We start from the raw sequence: 13,247 nt of genomic DNA on the forward strand, positions 1-13,247 counted from the left end.
GTAATCAGCGAGCGGGGGTTGGCCAAGGCCCGGCTCCATTCCACCGTCTTATCGATCGGCCTGAATGTCCGTCTGTTTTCTTCTCAGAATACACTGATGATTCACTTAGCAGGCAGCCTTTCCACCGGCCTCGCCAGGCCCAGTCCAGCCCTAACTACCCAGCCCAGAGCCCACCGTCACACTATCCAGTCCGGAGCAGGCCTGGGTCGATGGAAACCTGGTTAGGAGAGAGGAGTAATACACTCTAAGAGGTTTTGAAACTACCCGGCCAGAGTCTGCGACCTGTTTCTCTGTTGTAGTAAACGATCAGACTGAGTTTCTGGTAGGAACCCTAATCGCTCTGGGCCACAGAGGCGTCAGGGCACTTAAGGAGTAACACCACGCTGACTGACTGAGTGCTCCACCAGGGACTGTAGATACATTTGACAGCTAACCAACTGTAAATAGGTGGGTAAAGTACTGCAGAGAGAATAATCACTCCACCCGATAACTCAGAAAACCACTACACCATCAAAACAACAACCATGCTTTACCAGCATGGTTGGTCGTATCAATTGGCTGTCGCTCGTCGAAAGCAGAAAAAAAAGGGACGAGAGCAGTAAGGCAGTCGGCCGGCCGGTCTGATGAACAGAGCAGACTTCATGGAGAACAGCGTTAACACCGAGGCCTGTGTTTGTTTGGAAACTCTTTGGCTTACAGCAGCAGCTGGACTGGACCCTCTGTTGACATGGCACTCTGCTTTCGGCCCAGCAACGTGTTTCACATTTGATAAATGCTTCTGCACACACACACACACACACACACACACACACACACACACTGGGAGAGGATTTGGCCTCTCCTCTCATGTCAATATTTGCAGCACTGACTGTAGTGAACACAGAAATAATGCATGCATACACAATGAATACAGGTAGGTTTCTATAAGTCCCCTTGGCCCCAAAAAATGACGTTGGCAAGCTCAATAAAGCCTATTGGCAAAGAGGTTAAGAACAGTGAGTTGATTAGTGTAAAAGCCAAGTTGATTGGGTATGAGGTGCAGAGAATAGAGATAGGATAGGACAGCTGATTAGGTGAACTGATTGGATAAGAGCTTCTCAAGACTACAGAGGTAATTGGGTAATGGGTATGAGCTGTAGTGAGCTCCTCTATAGCGTATGCTGTGGTTGAAACCTCCAGCCAGCTAGCTAGTCGGCCATAGGTCAAATTGGGCATGCACCACAGCACAAACACTAACATACAAATCAACGGTCACACACACACGATTACAAAACACACACCAACAAAAAAAGTGATTATTCACACACCCAGCCACACAGTAAATGTGCATTAGTCCCATTCGCCTAGACGTTGAGGCTGTCTTTGTAGCAGAGAAAACACAACTATCAGACTGGCCGTCTGTCTGTCTGTCACGCCGCCATACAATCTGTCACAGGCTCCATCTCTCTCTCTCTGTTGGCCAGAACAGAACAGATGTGCTGTTTCCTCCTTCCCTCTGTTCAGATGGAATAATGAGTCCCGCAGGTCTCCTCACAACAGATCTCGGCACGGTGCTGTTTTGGCGTGTACATTTTTTTGTTGACTCATCTCAAAGCGGTCATTTTTTTAATCGTTTTTATATGGATGCAAGGATGCTGATATTTGTGTGTCTGTGTGTGTCCACCTGCCAGCTGTCAATTGCAGTGAGAGAGAGAGAGAGAGAGAGAGAGATAACCGCCCTTCCTGCCTTCCTCCGACAACAGAACGGAGGGATCCTGTCAAGAATCACTGGAATGGAATGGAGGTTGTGTGTGAGCGGATCCGTTGACGGAACCACTGACGTCTAGATACGGACCTTAGAACCAGAACGCTTCTGATAATCAGACAGACAGAAACAGAACCAACTCACTGTTTCAGACTGAGATACCTCAGGCAACTCTAGGGACTGAGAGAAGCTACGCAAATACACTCAAGACGAGACACTTTTCGCCTCAGTTGGAGCCATTGAGTTAATGCAGCATCAGCCATCCCAGGCAACTAAATGATGCTCCTTACAGTGGAATCTCTTCCCATAGAAGCCTCAGCCAGATCTAATAATTACCCAATGGCCATCTGACACAATGGGTGGCCTTGATTGGTTTTGAGAGAGAGAGAGAGAGAGAGAGAGAGGGCGGGAGAGAGAGAGAGAGAACAGACAGAGCAGGGGCGGTCTGGTGCTGCTGCATTAGTGCCATCTAGCCTGGTACTGACAGAGGAAGAAGAGAGGACCACGCACTCTCTCATTCTCTCAGAGGCTAATGCACACAAGACAAAATATGGGGATTACACCAGGGAGAGGGAGGAAAAAAACAGGTGCCCCAAGCAGCCCTGAACCAGACAACAAGGGATGAAAGACTTAGCCATACCGTGCGTCTTCCCTTTCATGAGGAATAACAACAGCAAACACATCCTTTCTCTTTGAGCCTGCTGCCTGCCTCACTGAGAGGAGACGTGAAAGCACGGAACAGCTGAACACAGAGACATGAATTAGTTCTAGCAAGAGGGAAAAGAGGGGGGCTTTTTTGAAGGCTGTGACACAAAGAGACCAGGAAGTTGTGTTGGCTGTAAATGACATCATCTCTCTGGCTCTTTATCGCTCTCTGCCAGGACCCTTTAGGAGCCCGTTGGGATACCTGGCTCACTGACTCACAGCAAAGCAGCAGTGCATTATGGGTAGTGCTGTCTGGGAGCTGAAGTCCTGTGGTTAAACAACATCTGCTGTGGATCCAACACAGCCGGGGCTTGGGTGCAGAGGTCACCAGAGGAAACCAAGCCAACACGCACACACACACACAGATATAACACACACACAGATATGCACACACGCACCACACACACAGATTATTATGACAGATCACGTTACATGCTGGGTGGGAGGTTTTCTGCGTATTCTGTGTAACACCTGCTATAGGACACAGAGAGGAAAGAGGACACAGCCTATTCAGCTGCAACTGTACAGCTGGTTGCCTCACAGACTGACAGCATGATGTCATGGTCCTCGTGGTTTTAAGTAGCAGAGCAGCTGTCCACTTCAACAGACCAGAGGATGAGCTGACCGGACCAAAGCGGAGCCGACCACCAGCTTATATTATTATGTCCCTCTCCAGCGATGACCACTTTAGGAAATGACAGACAGATGATGAATAGAATATACCAAACTGTTTCCATGTGCTGAGAACACGGAGTGTTGCGGAACTAGCCAAAGCTATAATCATTTTGTGTGTGTGTGTGGACGTGTTTAACTATACTTGTGGGGACCAGTAAACAAACAGAAATATGACCAACATTTGGTTTGTTCCCACAAGGTCAAATGCTATTTCTAAGGGGGTTTTAGGTTTAAGGTTACAATTAGTGTTGGAATTAGGTGTAGGGTTAGGAGCTAGGTTTAGGGTTAGGTTTAGGGTTTAGGGTTAAGGTTTCGGGGTTCAAGTTAGGGTTGGTTTATGGTTAGGGATTTTGAATTTTGTGTCCCCACAAGGTTAGCTGTACACGACTCGGTGTCTGTGTGTGGCAGGGAGTCACATTAAGCCCAGCAGGAGTAAAGAGGCCTTACAGATGAACTCCCTGACCTTCCGTGTTGCCACGGTAACTGGGATGCATGAACGAGGTCAAAGGTCAGGCTGATAAAGGACCCTTAATGAACCCATCAGTTCAGGGGTCAGAGGTCAATGAGGATGACAGTCAGAAGGAAAGCATATCCATTACGCCTTGGGAGACCCGTTTGGTTAGCCATTGCCGCTCGCCCCACTTTCCAGTCTTGACTTGTGAGACGAGCGACGCACCGTGTCTGGGAAAAACATGCGTATGGAAAGAGCATGAGACATGAGTGTGAATACCAGGCTCGATGAACTACACGATTAACAGGAGACCGTCATGCATAGACATAGACCAGCGTCAGCTCATAGCTCACCCCTTGGCCTCAAGGTGATCCCAAAGTATTTGATCCCAAATACACAGCACGGTGCAAACAGAGGATGTGGAGAAAGAGAGCGCGAGATGGGGTAGAAGAACGTACCCTACGACACAAACTCAGAGAGAGAGACCGATTGGTTGGTTTCCAATCTCGCAGAAGAAGCCGCACGTTGGAGCAGGAAGTGTGCCCTCTGACCCACAGACCGCTGAGGGGCAGTAGCAAAGGGGAGAGAGGAGAGGGGGGAGGGGGGGGGGGGGGGGGGAAGAGAGGGAGAGAGTAGGGGAGAGAGGAAGTAAAAGATCCTCAGAAAGACACTGTCCTTGGTGTTGACCTCTTCACAGCCAACATTCATTTCTACCTCCCTCACCATATCCTCTCTGTTAATAGTGTAATGAGTGTTGTGCCTATTTATCAGCAGCAAATAATTTGACCACGGTTGATGCCATTCTCTTTGAAGTTTTTATTATTTTAAATAAGCTGTTATGGGACGGTTTTATTTACTATAACACTATTACTAATCACATTTATTGTAAGGGAAACGAAAACATACTACATGTGGCAGTAGGCCTTAAGAATAATGCAAAACATATCCTTGACTCTATCCAGCGACGAAAACGAGTCCAGCCCACTGAATGAGTTGACAAACGGATGGAATGGGCGACAATTGGGCAAGTTACTTCACAATGTAATTTCAAATTAGGCCTAACTGAATGATGAGAATGAAGAGGTGGAATCCCTTAAGAACAATCGCGTAATGATGAGTTTGTGTTGTGCCTATTTGTCAGTGTTGGCCCTCATGTTAATAATTTGACTGCCGCGCCTTGATATCATTCTCTTTTACGTTTTACTTTGTTAAAATAAGCGGGTTACGGGACTGTTCGATTTACTGTAACTCTGTTGCTAATCAAATTTGTTGCCAGGGAAACGAAAACATGCTACTGTTGCTGGAGAACAAACAAAGCCAGTCCGACTGCACAGCCGGCCCATCGAAAAGCTACACCCAAACTACTCCGAATCATTTCACGCATAATAAGAGTTAGCCTATACACCAGACTAAATCGACGGTAATCTGATGAGTCACAATATTAGGCCTAATCATTTGTCAAACTGTACATTAAGAGAAAGGTAGCATCACTTCATCAAATCCTCCTCTAGTCACACGCAGGTAAAACATTTGGATTTCTATATAGCATCAGAAAGAGCATATTCTGCCGTTTCTATGATACTTACATTTGTCAAATAACTCTCAAAATTCGCGAGGGGCAGATCTATGTACAAAAACTTTTTTAAATAATATTTGTGCTGTCCCTGCATTCAGCACATGGCCAGTCGCGCGGCAGCATTGCTCTGGCTACTAAGCAAAAAAACTAGTAACATAATAAACCGAACGTTTAAATATGCTATTTTGTGGTCAGTGGATGAATGGGCGATAGAAACCAGACAGACACTGACAATGGTGCGTGTGACTTCAATGAACTGAATGATGAGGAGGGTGAAGATGGTGATCGAATTTGACTGATCTGAATGATGAGGGTGAAGAGGATGATTGCAATTTAGAACAAAGGTGTACTGATGAAGAATTTTGGGCGTTGTGGGCGATCACATTATTTTATTATAAAAGGCTGGAAATGGTATATAATTTCATCTGGGAGAGTCAAATCAGACACTGAGTACAACTGTAGAACGGCCCTTGGAGTTGATGGAATCGTCCTTTAATTCATGGCCACTTGCTCAGCTGGGCCAGGGGCGCTTTAATTAGGTCCGAAAGATCTCAACTTATTAAAAGGAGGAAATCGACCCCCCACCCGACCTCGCTGCTTTCTCTCCCTCAACTCCGTCTAATCCAGACATTCTGTGCGTCCATGAATCAATGTAAATCCCCCGAATCTGTTACCTTTCATCTGTTACCTTTCATCTGAACTACATGTGGCGATCGGGAGAGTGGACCAATTGTATATAGGTATTACCGCGGAGCGCGGCTTGGAGCGCACGCTTCAAACCTATTGGGTTATGTCAACGGACAATGGCCATGGCCCTACAGATCATCACAGGCCAATTGTGCCATTGATATCTGGTTAATATGCAATGAAATGACATGTACATATGAAGACAAACCTGAAAGGATGAAATATGAAACGTCATCATTGTTTGCTGAACTGATCAATTCTGATATCAAAGTGATTAGAGATGGAATAACGGATCACTGATCGATTTATTTGCATGATCCTTCTCATGATTATGATGAATGGTTATGATCCTAAGTGACTCCATTCTCCATTAATATTGAATTCCTATGGAACCTTATTGCTGAATGACCTCATTCTGTTAATAACGAGAATGGTTGTTATGATTTGATTGGATTGGATACATGTTATTCTGTTTCTTTTGTGATGCAGCACAGACAAACTACCCAGTAAACATACCACTTTTTTGGTTAAAGGAATTCCTGCCTCAGTCTCATCCATTCCTCTTGTCACCTGACCCGTGACCTCCAGTTTACCTTCACTATTGTCAGTTAGGTTACCTGTGCAGCTACCCACACAGATTCCAATCATCTTTCAACAACATACAACGTGTATAGTTCCCAATGGAAAGACGAACGAAACAAACGGACACACTGACAGCATTGCAAATGCTGCATAATTTAGATGAGCTGGAGTCGGATGGAGGACGGGATATTGAGCTTGAAATCGATGTTGCCGATGAAGAGTCTTCATCTGATTCTGGTGTTGACTTCGACCCGCCGCCTGTGATCCCTGAGCCTCGCCGCAGAAAAGCCATAACAGAGACAAATAAGACGATGATCCCCACTGCCACGGTGAGACAGGAGTCTGGGAGGGATGGCACGGTTTGGGTAGAAACGAGTGACGAGCTTAAGTGACATGCAGATGTTGCAGCACATCAGAGATTGATTGTACTGTTGCTCTTGCGCACAGACAAGGAAACGTGGGACATGTCTATTGGACGAACTCAAAGCATTTATTGAACTCTTGTATGTCCGCGGGGCGTACAGTGTAAAGAGCATGGATGTGGGGTCATTTTGGTCTGATAGGTATGGGGTTGACTTTTTCCCCGAGTGCATGCCACGCAACCGCTTCAGAGAGAGCACGCCACACAACCGCTTCAGAGAGAGCATGCCACACAACCGCTTCAGAGAGAGCATGCCACACAACCGCTTCAGAGAGAGCATGCCACGCAACCGCTTCAGAGAGAGCACGCCACACAACCGCTTCAGAGAGAGCATGCCACACAACCGCTTCAGAGAGAGCATGCCACACAACCGCTTCAGAGAGAGCATGCCACACAACCGCTTCAGAGAGAGCATGCCACACAACCGCTTCAGAGAGAGCATGCCACACAACCGCTTCAGAGAGAGCATGCCACGCAACCGCTTCAGAGAGAGCACGCCACACAACCGCTTCAGAGAGAGCATGCCACACAACCGCTTCAGAGAGAGCATGCCACGCAACCGCTTCAGAGAGAGCACGCCACACAACCGCTTCAGAGAGAGCATGCCAAACAACCACTTCAGAGAGAGCACGCCACACAACCGCTTCAGAGAGAGCACGCCACACAACCGCTTCAGAGAGACCATGCCACACAACCACTTCAGAGAGAGCATGCCACGCAACCGCTTCAGAGAGAGCATGCCACGCAACCGCTTCAGAGAGAGCATGCCACGCAACTGCTTCAGAGAGAGCATACCACGCAACCGCTTCAGAGAGAGCATGCCACACAACCGCTTCAGAGAGAGCATGCCACACAACCGCTTCAGAGAGAGCATGCCACACAACCGCTTCAGAGAGAGCATGCCACACAACCGCTTCAGAGAGAGCATGCCACACAACCGCTTCAGAGAGAGCATGCCACACAACCGCTTCAGAGAGAGCATGCCACACAACCGCTTCAGAGAGAGCATGCCACACAACCGCTTCAGAGAGAGCATTTCATCCTTTACGATTGTTTCTGCACTGGTGCTTTTGTTTAGGAATACGGCAAATGACTTGCACCTGGCTGGTTATAGTATTGTCTTTTACTTTCTAATATGTTAAAATAAGCTGGAGTTTCTTAATTACTATAACTCTATTACTAATCAAATCTACAAAATAAAGTTGATCAAATGGACTACACTCAAATAAGCAAATAACTATTTTTTTTTATATATTTTTTTTTTATTGATATTTATTCATGCAATTAATAATTTCCAATAGTTTATGCACCATCTATCAAGCGTTGGTGCTGATGTTTGTGCGGGTTGATTTGCATCGGATGCATATGCTAAAGGGGACGCTTGTCAACATTCTCCAGTGGATATTATATTATAAGGCTCAAAGGCCAGCCTGTTCTAGTGTTAAGGAAAGGTGAGATATTTGCTTGTGTCTGACAAACGCTGGTGGCTTTGATTGACGGGTGCTTTTACGGGGGGGGGGGGGGGGGGGGTGTGCGTGTGTGAGTGCGCTAATTCTCTCTGTGGGCTTATGCACGGAGTGTAGAAAACATTATGAACACATGCTCTTTCCATGACACCGACTGGCCAGGTGAAAGCTACGATCCCTTATTGATGTCTCTTGTTAAATCCACTACAAATCAGTGTAGATGAAGGGGTGGAGATGGGTTAGAGAAGGATTGTTAAGCCTTGAGACAATTGAGACATGGATTGTGTATGGTGTGCCATTCAGAGGGTGAATGGGCAAGACAAAAGATTGAAGTGCCTTTGAACAGGGTACGGTAGTAGGTGCCAGGTGCACCAGGTTGTGTCGAGAACTTCAATGCTGCTGGGTTTTTCACGCTCAACAGTTTCCTGTGTGTATCAAGAATGGTCCACCACCCAAAAGACATCCAGCCAACTTGACCCAAATGTGGGAAGCATTGGAGTCAACATGGGCCAGCATCCCTTCAAAATACTTTTGACAGCTTGTAGAGTCCATGCCCTGACAAATTGAGGTTGTTTCAGGCCAAAAACAGAAATGTGACACCCCCCACCGGTGTACATTCCCAACTTCCAAGACCATCACACGTCACAGCCCTAAAGCCATGTATTCTCACAACGAGCCATGTACTCACAACAAAATATAGGTATTGTTACACATATAGTTCCACTGTTAAACTATTTCATTTAATCAAGACTAGGATTTACTTAAACTACTAGCACACAGCTCAGACACACATGCATAGCCCCCAAGACATGCCACCAGAGGTCTCTTCACAGTCCCCAAGTCCAGAACAGACTACGGGAGGTGCACAGTACTACGTAGAGCCATGACTACATGGAACTCTTTTCGACATCAAGTAACTCATTCTAGCAATGAAATTGCTACAGATAAAAATACACCTTATGGAACAGAGAGGACTGTGACGAGACACACACAGGCACAGGCACACGCATACATACACACACACACACACACATGGTTACATATGCACTATGCACACGCGTACAAATTGATTTTGTGTTGTATATATGTAATAGTAGAGTAGTGGCCTGAGGGCACACACTTCATGTGTTATGAAATCCATTGTGATTGTTTTTGCAATGTTTTTAATTGTATATAACTGCCTTAAATTTGCTGGACCCCAGGAAGAGAACTCCCCAGGAAGAGTAGCCTTGGCATGGGGATCCATAATAAATACAATACAATACCTTCTAAAGTGAAGTGGGCATTTAGAGGAGCCCTTCTACACTATTTAAATGAATGCAAATTAATCTCTCTATAGCCCGACAGTAGAGCGGTTTCAATAATAATTAGGAGATTGGAGACTCTTAGTATACACAGTGATGTTAAGCATGACTATGGGTTTTAACTAGGCTACTCCCTGCTGAGAGAGAGAGCGGTGTGTGTGTGTGTGTGTGTGTGTGTGTGTGTGTGTAGAAAGAATTTAAAAAAGAGGATGAGCAGAGAGGGACACAGTCAAATAACCACATTACATAATTGTTATCATGCAGAATTCAGTATAAGAGCTGCTGGGGAAAATATAAATGAGTTACAAACAAGTAGGCTGCTTACTTAAACTGTTACATAACAACGACATCCTTATACCAGTGCTACCGGGAACATAGCTGAAGGAAGGTATTTGGGGGTGGGGTTACTGCAACAACAACAAAAAGTGCTAATACAGAACTAGTACAGGCCCATTGCACTACTTGAGTTTTGTTTACCCGCGCTACAGTCGGCTATATCGGTTTGCTAATACAGGACTAGTACAGGCCAAGTACGCTACTTTTTATATTTAAGGAGTGGTGCTGTTCAGTACTGTCACCTCCCTTACATAGCCACTGGAAGTAGGGGTGCTGTACAGTACTGTCACCTCCCTTACATACCACTGGAAGTAGGGGTGCTGTTCAGTACTGTCACCCCCCTTACATAGCCACTGGAAGTAGGGGTGCTGTTCAGTACTGTCACCTCCCTTACATAGCCACTGGAAGTAGGGGTGCTGTACAGTACTGTCACCTCCCTTACATACCACTGGAAGTAGGGGTGCTGTTCAGTACTGTCACCTCCCTTACATAGCCACTGGAAGTAGGGTGATGTACAGTACTGTCACCTCCCTTACATACCACTGGAAGTAGGGGTGCTGTTCAGTACTGTCACCTCCCTTACATAGCCACTGGAAGTAGGGTGATGTACAGTACTGTCACCTCCCTTACATACCACTGGAAGTAGGGGTGCTGTTTAGTACTGTCACCTCCCTTACATAGCCACTGGAAGTAGGGTGATGTACAGTACTGTCACCTCCCTTACATAGCCACTGGAAGTAGGGGTGCTGTACAGTACTGTCACCTCCCTTACATAGCCACTGGAAGTAGGGTGCTGTACAGTACTGTCACCCCCCTTACATAGCCACTGGAAGTAGGGGTGCTGTACAGTACTGTCACCTCCCTTACATAGCCACTAGAAGTAGGGGTGCTGTACAGTACTGTCACCTCCCTTACATAGCCACTGGAAGTAGGGGTGCTGTACAGTACTGTCACCTCCCTTACATAGCCACTGGAAGTAGGGGTGCTGTACAGTACTGTCACCTCCCTTACATAGCCACTGGAAGTAGGGGTGCTGTACAGTACTGTCACCTCCCTTACATAGCCACTGGAAGTAGGGTGCTGTACAGTACTGTCACCCCCCTTACATAGCCACTGGAAGTAGGGGTGCTGTACAGTACTGTCACCTCCCTTACATAGCCACTGGAAGTAGGGGTGCTGTACAGTACTGTCACCTCCCTTACATAGCCACTGGAAGTAGGGGTGCTGTACAGTACTGTCACCTCCCTTACATAGCCACTGGAAGTAGGGGTGCTGTACAGTACTGTCACCTCCCTTACATAGCCACTGGAAGTAGCGGTGCTGTTCAGTACTGTCATCTCCCCTTACATAGCCACTGGAAGTAGGGGTGCTGTACAGTACTGTCACCTCCCTTACATAGCCACTGGAAGTAGGGGTGCTGTTCAGTACTGTCACCTCCCTTACATAGCCACTGGAAGTAGCGGTGCTGTACAGTACTGTCACCTCCCCTTACATAGCCACTGGAAGTAGGGGTGCTGTACAGTACTGTCACCTCCCTTACATAGCCACTAGAAGTAGGGGTGCTGTACAGTACTGTCACCTCCCCTTACATAGCCACTAGAAGTAGGGGTGCTGTACAGTACTGTCACCTCCCTTACATACCACTGGAAGTAGGGGGTGCTGTACAGTACTGTCACCTCCCTTACATAGCCACTAGAAGTAGGGGGTGCTGTACAGTACTGTCACCTCCCTTACATAGCCACTGGAAGTAGGGGTGCTGTACAGTACTGTCACCTCCCTTACATAGCCACTGGAAGTAGGGGTGATGTACAGTACTGTCACCTCCCTTACATACCACTGGAAGTAGGGGTGCTGTTCAGTACTGTCACCTCCCTTACATAGCCACTGGAAGTAGGGGTGCTGTTCAGTACTGTCACCTCCCTTACATAGCCACTGGAAGTAGGGGTGCTGTACAGTACTGTCACCTCCCTTACATAGCCACTAGAAGTAGGGGTGCTGTACAGTACTGTCACCTCCCTTACATAGCCACTGGAAGTAGGGGTGCTGTTCAGTACTGTCACCTCCCTTACATAGCCACTGGAAGTAGGGTGATGTACAGTACTGTCACCTCCCTTACATACCACTGGAAGTAGGGGTGCTGTACAGTACTGTCACCTCCCTTACATAGCCACTGGAAGTAGGGGTGATGTACAGTACTGTCACCTCCCTTACATAGCCACTAGAAGTAGGGGTGCTGTACAGTACTGTCACCTCCCTTACATAGCCACTGGAAGTAGGGGTGCTGTACAGTACTGTCACCTCCCCTTACATAGCCACTGGAAGTAGGGGTGCTGTACAGTACTGTCACCTCCCTTACATAGCCACTGGAAGTAGGGGGTGCTGTACAGTACTGTCACCTCCCTTACATAGCCACTGGAAGTAGGGGGTGCTGTACAGTACTGTCACCTCCCTTACATAGCCACTGGAAGTAGGGGTGCAGAGAGTGCTACAGCACCCCTTGAGAAATCTGAGGGGGGGAAAATGAATACAAAAAACAAAACAAAAACATATATATATATATTTTTATTATGATTTTTCAGGGGGTGCTGTAGCAATGTAAGGGAGGTGATGGTACTGTAAGAAAATGAGATGAGAAAAGGAGGATGAAGAGAGAGAATGAGCTCCTTACAAAGTTACATGGCAATGGATAGGAAAGTGCTGAAGGAACTGATGCTTGCCTGCAATAAGCCAAAACGTCTTAGGCAGATAAAGTACGGCAACACTTACAAGGAAAAACACCAGAGCATAGCTGAACTGGTATTCAGAGCAAGCTTTTAAGGTCTGTCTCTCTCCCCCTCTCTCTCTCTCTCACTTCTATTATATTCTGTATTTTCTCAACATCAGAACTATTCCAGATCAAAACCCAATGGTAGAACGATACAATTGACTAATAGCGATACATAAATAACAACATTATTACAAGCAATTTCCTCACAACAGTAAACTGAACTATATGCTTTGATGTCTTGTTCTGCACTACAGTCGATTCGCCCCCTGGCACGGAATATTTCCATCTACAAGTCTGAACGCGTCCGCGTCCCTAAAGCCCTCGTTCTCAACCCTTTTCCAACCAGGCTGCTAGACGTTTTCCTGTTTACCCGAAAACATTCCAAGTCCAGTAACTATATTCTCCAAGCCATAACCTAGCGACAATAATTTGTTTAGGCTACACATCCCTGAGGGAAAGAGGGCGGAGGTCGCAAAATCAAACCGCGCGCAACAACTGTATCCATCATCAACACACACCAGCCAAGTTTTTTT

At 46.7% G+C, this 13,247-nt stretch overlaps 1 protein-coding gene and 1 long non-coding RNA gene across 11 annotated transcripts in view; one reads left to right on the forward strand and one right to left on the reverse strand.

The window, feature by feature from the left end:
* Positions 1 to 13,247, forward strand: part of LOC149970437 (uncharacterized) — a 223,759-nt gene that overhangs the window by 141,947 nt on the left and 68,565 nt on the right. The gene's annotated exons all lie outside the window — the stretch shown is intronic.
* dab2ipb (DAB2 interacting protein b) overlaps positions 1 to 13,247 on the reverse strand; it is a 246,587-nt gene that overhangs the window by 67,202 nt on the left and 166,138 nt on the right. The window lies entirely within an intron of this gene.

The sequence above is a fragment of the Oncorhynchus mykiss genome, chromosome 29 (assembly GCF_057628025.1).
Source record: "Oncorhynchus mykiss isolate SJ-2025 chromosome 29, ASM5762802v1, whole genome shotgun sequence".
NCBI lineage: Eukaryota > Metazoa > Chordata > Actinopteri > Salmoniformes > Salmonidae > Oncorhynchus > Oncorhynchus mykiss.